Below are 9,793 nucleotides of genomic sequence, written 5' to 3' on the forward strand. Positions count from 1 at the left end.
AGTAGCTTCTCATCCTGGTACTTAGTGGATCAAAAAATGAAAGTTCACTCCCATTTACCTCTCTCCCCACTCAATCCTTCTCACTCTGAGAACACCACTCAGCCAATGCTATGGTCTCCCTCACCCCTCTCTGGGATCCTGGGGAGGCATTAGTGACTTATTCCTATATGGATAACGTAGCAATTTGTCGGTCTGAGGCCATCACGAAAACCACAGACATACCACATGGACGCTTTGGCAGGAATCATTTGTCATTCTTATCCATCCATCCGTTCATTTATTCATTCATCAGTTCAACAAAAACAAACACCCCACTGTGCTTAGAGCCGTGCAGGGTACCGGGCATGCAGAGATGAGGGAGGCAGGACTGATCGTCTGTTAAGCAAAGGCAGACACTAAAGCAGCTGAGCACAACAGAGTGCAAGTGCTGTGCAAGAGAAAAGCCAGGAGTACTCGGCCACAGCATACCCAGGGGCACACACAGCTCAGCCCAGTGATGGGATACAGCTGTGGTCAGGGAAGGCTTCCTATAACCTTCAGGACTGAGCCAAGTCCTGGCAAAGGAGAAGCAACCGTCTAAAACAGGGATGGGAGTGGGGTACCTGGGGGGCAGGGCTGAGTCTGCCAGGTAGGCCCAGCAAGATGAGCAAAACCCCTGAGACACGACCCCACCCTCCGTTCTGGGAGCTGTGGTTACATATACGTGAAGCACGATGCTCCAGGTGAAAGCAGAGGAGGCAAAGCTGGAGAAGATAAAATCGGGTCTTCAAGGCTCTTGATGCCCAGCCAAGATTCCACACGAAGCACAAAGGGGTGTGGTGTGGTCGGATGAACGTCTCGATTGTTCAGCGGCTATGGGGGGAAAGCTCTGAGACACAAGAAGAGAGGCAGGAAACCTCAAACCTCACGGAATTTACGGTTCTTCATCTGTAAAATAGCAGGCCTTAAGGTACCTACTTCTCAGGATCATTATCAAGGCTATATAAGGTATGGAAAACCCCACATACAGTGTCTGACACTACCCAGGCCTCATAAAATGATAGCCATGTATTTTATAATATTCATGTTCTATAATAATCTGATCACAAGGCAAAGGACCTTGCCATAAGAACAGCCTTTCTTAGGAAGGACATGAAGGATAACGCCATCGGCAGAACAGCTTCAAGGGAGTTATTGACACTGACGCACACACAAGTAAATAATTTATGTGTTTGAACCATTTTTTGAAGGCCCCATTATTATTCCTACTCCCTGCCTCACAGTGAGGCTGGTAGTCACAGTGCATTAGTTAATTTCATGGCCCTGTTGTGAATCTTACAATATTTCATCCTCCTAATTCAAAATATTCATTCCAAGGGGTTCCAACTTCACAAATAAATAATTCCTGTTGGAAAATGGAGTTTTTCCATCTGCCCAGCCCATTTTCCATCTGTTCCTACAAGCTCGTGGTAGGACGGAGCTGGGTCTTGAGGCCCCATTGATTAGTCCTGATTTAAGAAGGAATGGTTTTCTCCCAGATGGGTTGTGCATTAGTGATAAAGATTAGTTTCCACTGTTATTAGTTACTATCGTAGTAGACAGTTTTAGAGATCTGGAAGTGGATCAAAAAGTAAATGCTAGATAAAAGGAAGGAGAGAAAAGTCACATTGACTTAGCTCCCACCATGCACTTGACCTTGTAGGCACTGTACACACTGCATACACGTAATTTGACCATTGCAACAATCCAACAAGCAAATGTGATTTTGCCCATATGACACATGAGGGAACTGAGGGTCAGAGAGGCTTAAAATCTTGCCTAAAATCACATTTGTAAATAAGGCAGCTAGGACCGAGTCCAAAACCCAGGCTCTCTCTACGACACCAGAGATTCCGACTTTTTGAATGGGAAGTACACTGACCAAAGAATTATGATTTTGTTTCTTTTGATAACCCTGTCATCTTATAATAGAAGAGCATCCTGTGAAAGAAAGGTAATCTATTTTTATGTCCTTACAATGACAATGGAGCCGGAGGGAGGAAGAGAGCCACTTACTGATATGATCAGAATACAGTCCTATCTGAGAACTTACAACAGTGAACTATGAATTAGGAAACTTGGACTTATATTTTGGACCCACAACTTATCTTAATAGCAAGAACAAATCACTTAATTTTATGACCCTCAGTCTCCTCAACTAGAAAGCGAGTCTACCCTATGTTGCCTCTTCAGTGAGCCTCATAGGGTCTGGAAAGGCACATCTATCAGGAGTATGTAAGATTATAGAAGGGAGCACAGTGTGTCAGTGGTAAAGTTCTGTGCAAATATTAGATAACATTTTCATTTCTGTGCCTGCTTGCAAACAAAATGTTTGCCTGTAACAAGATAAGGAGCCTGTGTCATCGTACAAATCTATGCATCTATGCAATGCTTCTTTCATTGAGAAAGTCTGGCTACAAAAGAATATTAGCCGAACTAAATGGTGTGCTTAGTGATGCATTTGATTTACTCCAACACAGATTTAAGCAAACAGTCCATGGGCCAACACCAGTCTGTGGCCCACACATTAAGTCTTGCCATCAGGACTACCGTGAGGAGATCAGATGGTGTTATCACTGAAGTATACAGTCTCAGCTCACTATTTATGAGCTTTATGTGACCTTGATCAAGTTATTTAATTTCTCTGTGCCTCAGTTTCCTCTTCAATAAAACAGGTTTAACACTACCAAACTCATAGGGCGGCTGTGAAGATGAAAAGAGGATGTGACTTACACGTGTGACTGTGTAAGACAGGGCGTGGGACATAGTAGCCAGTGATAAAAACGTTATCTATCTATCTACCTATCATCATCATCATCATCAACCTAAAGCATCTGTCCTCCTGGTCTACCGCAGTATGTACATTTCCACTATTAGGGGTTGTATCTTGGTTGTGGTACTACCAACTCAACTCAAGGAGGTGATGGTGTTACTGGCATCCCATGAGCAGAGGCCAGAGATGCTGCTCCTACAATACACAGGACACCTCCCACACACACAGACAACAAGGTATTATCTAACCCAAAACGTCAATAGTGCCAAGGTGAAGAATCTTGCATTAGAGTCGTTCCTTTGGGTTGAGGTCTCCTGCCGTCATATGAAGATTTAATAATAGACTTGAGGCTTTACATAAACTTGTGGTTTCATAGAATGAATGTCAACCCTAAGAGAGACCTTTGACCCTAAGAGTCACTATTGTGTGGTCCAAATACCCATCTTACTGAAAGTAAACCTCAGGGGGGCCAAGGACTTGCCTTCTCCCTGTCTCATGTAGTGAGTGGTGAAAATGATATTTTTGTTTCTTCTTTCTACCTTGCCTCTTGAAAACATACTTCCCCAGATGGATTAGAGAAACCAAAGGTCAAAGTCACCAGGCTACCAAATGAGAGAGATAACATCACATCCTATATTTCTAGATCCAGGGGCTGAGAAACTCAAATATGGGAGACATCAATGTAGTCCAGGGCATCTACAGCTCAGAGATTAGGCTTCTGCATCTTGTGATACCTCACTCCCACATAGCACTGCACAGAGGAGGGAGGCGTGTGGGAATCAATGCAGCAATAAGAATAAGTCAGGCTTGGAACTGAGTCCTGATCTCCAACTCTTTTTCTGTGTTATTGGCCAATTATAGGAAGCCTAGAATATTAGCACTGAAACCGTCTTGAACACTTCAAGTCCAAAGTCTGCAAAGGTCATTCTCCCTTATTCTCTGTCTCTGTCTCTCTCTCTCCCTTGGCTTCAGATTCTCCACTAATAAAATAATGGTAATAAAATGTACCTACCTCATAGAGGTTGTTGGTAAAATCAAATAAAATCAAAAGCACAAATGCAACTTATTAATAGCTAAGAGTACAGACAATTATCGGCCGTGTAACCTTGGAGAAATCACAAAACCTGACTGCCTCAGTTTCCTCATCCCCAAATGGGCTTAGAAATATTATGACTTACCTCATATTGCTGTTGTGAGAATTTAATGAGTTAATATACATGAAGTACTGAGAACACTTGACTGACTCGTAGCAAATTTTAGGCAGAGCGCTAGCTAATACTATGACTAACCATCCTTTGCCCACTGGTTCTTCCTAGTGAGGGCGAAGAGCTACCCAAATGCAATTTTCCTAAGTAAATCGTGGAACTCTATGACAGCCAACAAGAAGCCAAGATTCCCTCAGACTCCATGATGTCACCTTCCTGCCAAGTAGCTATTTCGGGATTAGAAAACAACAGCTCCCTCTGCTGCCAAGAACTGAAACAACACTATCATCCCCTCTGACAGCTTCATTAACATTCTGTCCTTTCTGCCCTGTCAATCTTGCCTCTTGAAAATGCGCTTCCCAGACAGATGAAATTGCTTCTATGTACTAATATCATCAGTGAGGCATTTTCCTAAGCGGCTGACTCATGACTTTTTTTTTTTTTTCCAATCAAAAGGAACCATCCTTCTAGGCCCCAGTTAGAATTTGAATGGCTGCCTGTTCTCCAGTTCCCATTAGGAAGCAACGCTCTGGATGGAGCCTCAGTAACTGAAGAGGGCATTCTCTCCACTGGGAAAGAAGCAGTGGAATTGGAGCATTATAACAAATTGTTCCCATCCAGCAATCACTTTGTAATGTGACTATTTTCAAGGTAAACTCATTTGTCTTGTTGAACAGATGGCAAAACACACACACACACACACACACACACACACACACACACAAACAACAACAACTCTGTCTTTGCATTTCTGACTCCCCTCAGAAAAACTCTATCCCACATTCAGAGGTGAGTAAACAGGCTTTTGATCCAGATGGATCCCATGGCCTGAGTAAAATGGGACAGGGTGTTCCTATTTTCTCGGGAAGGGGGCTAATATGCGTTGAGAGTCTACTATGCCAAACATTTTTAAGTATTATCTCCTTCAATCCTTACAACAGCCTTGTCAACTAAAATTTACTGTGCCCAGTTATAGATGCAGAAAGCAAGACTCTCTGAGGTTCAGGGATGTGGGCCTGAGGTCACACGCTAGAGCCAAGGATTTGAGCTTTTCCACCATGCCATGCTGTCTTTCAAAAGACGCAAAATCATTATGGGAAGATTGTGACTGACAAGTTGGTGAGATAGCACCAGAAGTGACTAGAGAAGGGGACCCCTCTGGACACGGTCTGCAGAAAAGTGGTTCCACTGTTCCTCCATTCACAGGGAGCTTCAAAGGGCCTGAGGTGGGCTACTCCAGGAAGTACCTTCAATCATCCTGCAACCGACTAGAATATGAAAAACCTTCAAAGGGATGGAGACTACTGAAATATTCTACCAAACATTTAAGGAAGAAATAATACCAGTTCTATATAAACTCTCCCAGAATATGGAAGAGGAGGGAACACTGCCCAATTCATTTCTTAGATTACCCAGATACCTAAGCCAAAGACATTATAAGCAAAGAAATCTACAGACCAATATCCTTCATGAACATAGGCTCAAAAATCCTTAACAAAATACTAGCAAATCAAGTCCAGTAATACATGAAATGTATAATGCCAAATGAGGTTTATCCTGGGAATGCAAGGCTGGTTTCACCAATCAAAAACCATATCAACGGATGAATGAAGAAAAACCATATGATCACCTGAGAGGACACAGAAAATGATGGAGTCCAACCTTGGTGTTCTCCGGATGAGAAGCTCAGGCCCATAATGGAGAAAATATATTCCTGGTGTAACAAAGGTGTAGCAGATTTAGTGTAACAGATCTGACAAATCCGGATTTAGAATCCAGCTCTCCAGAGCTCAGAGTTGTGTGGGCCTATCACCTTATGGTGGGAGCCAGAGAAACCCTTAAAGTATAGAGAGGCAATAATCCAGAGACTTCATTCTCACCTCTCACATGATGAACAGAAGTGAGGAAGTCGGAACAAGCTAACTGTAGTTCAACCAAGTGGGAAATACCTGAGGTTCATGCACATAAGCCCAGAACCAAGAGAGCATTGGGCTCATGTGGAAGGACTATGTATCCCCTACATAGACCTTCCAAAGAGGTAGAAATTGCAACTGTTGAAAACATGACGCAAAAAATCCACTTCATAATTTGAGAAATACGAGCCACAGTTGTATTTCTCTTGAAGAAGCTTTTAAAAATCACAGAATTTTTATTAAAATAGGACAAAAGGCTTTGAAAACTTTGGTATAACTGAAATGACAGAATCCTCCCAGTCCTACCCCCCACCCAGCTGGAGGCCAGCTCAGTGACCTTCACAAATGTTCACTTTTGTCAGTACCCGACATGAAACCATTTGTAAAAGCTTTCTCACTCTTCTTTAGTAATTTGATATTTGAGTCACTATCATAACACTGGAAGTTTCTTTACTCTTAGTTGCGGTTATTGGAAAATAATGTCAAAACCAAAGTGTCTATTTTTATTTCAGGCAAATTCTCAGCAGTTCTATCCCCAGAAAGCCTCCTCGCTATCCACCATTTCCCTCCCCAACACACACACACACACACACACACACACATACACACACACACATGGCTGCTTACACATACATAAATACACACACATACACTCTTCTTCCTCTGCCTCTCCCTTACCTGGTTCAGAACTAGATGGGCAAGGTGAATGCAAACCATTTGTGTCACCAGGGTGATAATCAACTATAAACTGGCCTCATCCCCAGCATCTTCACAGTGAAGCAGAAATTCAATATGCCTTTGCTCCATGCACGTCCCTCTCATACTAGCTCTTTTAAGTTGACTCGGATTATTTTTGAACTTTACAGTTGAAAAGGGACTCAGACATCTATTATCTAATAGCCCCAATTTCCCGACAAGGAAAGTAGAGCTCAATGGAGTGGGTACGTTTCCTCCACTCGCCCAGTTGTACATAAAGGAAGCCATGAACTTGGATCGTGGTGCAGAGGAATTATGGCACCTGACCTCAAGGAAGGCCCTCTCCTTGAGGAGAGTAGCATCAGGCAAATAGGTAAATAGTGAGTTAACAATAGCAACCATTTAATGAGTTCTTTTTGTGCTCCATGCACTGAGCTACATATTATCTCCTTTAACCTACATGCCTACCCACTGAAGTAGGTGTGATTATATCCATTTTTATAAAGGGAGAGATGAAGCTGGGAGGTCATTCAACATGTTGCAAGTTATACATAACAAGTAACTGGTAGGCTCAGGACATGAACTCAGGCCTGAGGCCAGAGCTTGGGCTCTCCACTGTCCTTGACCGAATCTTGGAAGGTCAAGGATCCTGAAGGAGATGCACACAGTATGTTGTGGAGTTAAGTGTGGGGTGGGAGTGGGGGTATTAGGGAAGGGGCCTGTGGGGTTGAGAAGTGATCACATTTGCTTGGGGGAGGGTATATCAGAGAAGATTGAGCAGCAGTTGAGAGCTGTCTTGATTGAGGGACAGGATTTGAAAAGGCACACGTGAATAAGAAGACACCAGGTTTCTGGATGGAGTTCATGGTGCCAACAGAGGCTGAGAGGTAGGAAAGTGTACTTTGTATGCAGATAATAATAATAATAATAATAATAATCCTGTGTGGAGGGAAGACATGGGCACTTGCAGTCATGACCAACTTGTGATGTGTTTGGCAAGAAATGGGATACTGAATGGTAAAGGAGAGAAGTTTTTATTTCACGTAATTTTTATACGAATTATAGTCAGAATTGTCCCTGTACTCAAGAGACTCACCTTCTATGGGGGAGGTAAACAATTAAACAAGCAATCACAGAACAGGAGTAAGTCCTATGAGAGGGTAGGAACAGGGTGATCGTGTCAACAGGGACTTCATGAGGGCATGCTAGAGAGCGATATCTAAGCTGAGGACTGAGGGGCTTGTGGGCATTGCCCACATGAAGGGGTTGGGGATAGAGGCGGCAGTTTGTTTAAAGGCCCAGACAGGAGACAGATCAGAGCTTGTTTGTGAGGCTGCAGGTGTTGAGGGAGCAGGTGGGAACTGAGAACACGTGAGGCCAGAGGGGCCTGCAAGGGGTCAGCTCATGAGGAGACTGTGTGCGGCGTTAGAGTATATGGTGCCCTGGCCCAGCGCGGGCTCGGGCTGGCTTCCCTCCGCAGCCAGCAAATCAATTACGCCCTCCACCGACTTTCGCCTTGTGTGTTTAGAATGCATGGAGTTAGCCTGCCAAACATCTGCTCTCGCTATTAAGCATGCCATGGTAACCATTGCACTCCCGGGCGTCAGCGCCACCAGGATTGGTAATAATCACAAGTGTCAAAAACGAGAAAGAATGGGGAGGGAAAGCTGGGCACAACCCAGCGGCAAGATGATTGGGCTGGCGGCTCCACTCCGGGGCCCCGCCAGCTGCACCTTCTGCTGCCCCTGTTGGGGGCAGGGGAATTGATGCGGTTCTGGCCTCCTCTTGCCCCTTCTGTTGATCCCTCTCCCTGTATTATTCATCCACTGTTTCGACCGACATTGGAAAATGTGCCTCGCCTTTGCCAGAACAACATATGTGCCCCTGCGTCATTGTGTGTGATAGATAAACCCGCCAACAGTTCGCCAGACCCAGGGGCCCTCTGGGTGAAGACCCCACATTGACACAGGCAGGCAGCATGGTGCCCTGGCGGGAGTGCGGCTCTGCAGACAGACAGACCTGGCTTAGGATTTTAGCTTCGTAACCTCAGGGGCTCGAGACCCTAGGCAAGGTCTCTTATCCTCTCCGAACGAACGCCACTTTTGCAAAATAAGAGTAGCGATGCTGGCCTCATAGGGTTGTTTGAGGCCTCAGGCACTATGCTGAGTACTTTCTTCAAATATGACTCTCCACAGCCCTACAAGGTAGACATCACTATCCCCATTTTACAGAAAAGAAGACTGGGGCTGAGCGGTTGAGTGGCTCATCCAAGTCACAGAGCTCGTGATGGCAGGCCACAGCCCGCACTTACTGCCTCAACCGTGCTGCTTTCTACACCTACAAAGTTCTTCCTGTGTTCAGCTGAAGCCCCCTTCTTGATAAACAGTATTCATTGGTCCCAGCTCTGCTGCTGGAGCCACAGGAAATAAGCCTCGTCTCTCTTCCAGAAAAAGCCCTTCAAAAATGCAGAGCCAGATCCCTTCACCCCGATCTCCTGTTCTCTGGACTGACAGACCCTGAGTCCCTCAGTGGGTTTTCACAGAGCCACTCCCTGCCGGATACCCTGCAAGCTGGCTTGGCCAGTGTTTCTCTCACAGAGGGGCCCAGAACCCCCACACTCCTGGATGCCAGGCGGGGTTTGTACGCTCCCTTCCCATCTCTGCATCAGGAACACCAACTGAGTACCTGAACCCAGAACTGGCAGGGCCGGTGCCATCACCTGGAACACACCCAGGACGCTGTCCTGTCTTTCTCTGGATCCTGGTCCCCAAGCCAGGCACGCAGTACCGTGGGCTCCAGCGCCCTCTTGTGTAAAGGGAGAGAAATCTACAGGAAATAAACACAGGAGAGAGCGGGAAAAGAAGCCCATTGTCTCTGTTTAAAAAAAAAAAAAAAAAAAAAAAAAAAAAAGCTCACGCACTCCCACAGCTGCTGTAAATTTGTATTTCGGGTTGAATGTCCCTCCAGGTTGTGAGGTGGGAGATTACCCTGCAGCCGTCTAGAGGTAAACCTGGCTCCTGATGATGTCAACCTTTCAGGAAAGAGGCAAGCCTGGCCGCCATGCCCCCCACCCCCTTCCTTTAGCAAAATCTCATTTAAACCTCCACCCCAGTGTTTTTCAGCCATACCAAGCACGTAAGAAGAAGGGCATGTAGTGATGCCTGGGCCCAAGCATCTGAAGTAGAGAG

Source organism: Panthera pardus, unplaced genomic scaffold, assembly GCF_024362965.1.
Source record: "Panthera pardus isolate Hobbes unplaced genomic scaffold, ASM2436296v1 HiC_scaffold_11, whole genome shotgun sequence".
NCBI classification, from domain to species: Eukaryota; Metazoa; Chordata; class Mammalia; order Carnivora; family Felidae; genus Panthera; species Panthera pardus.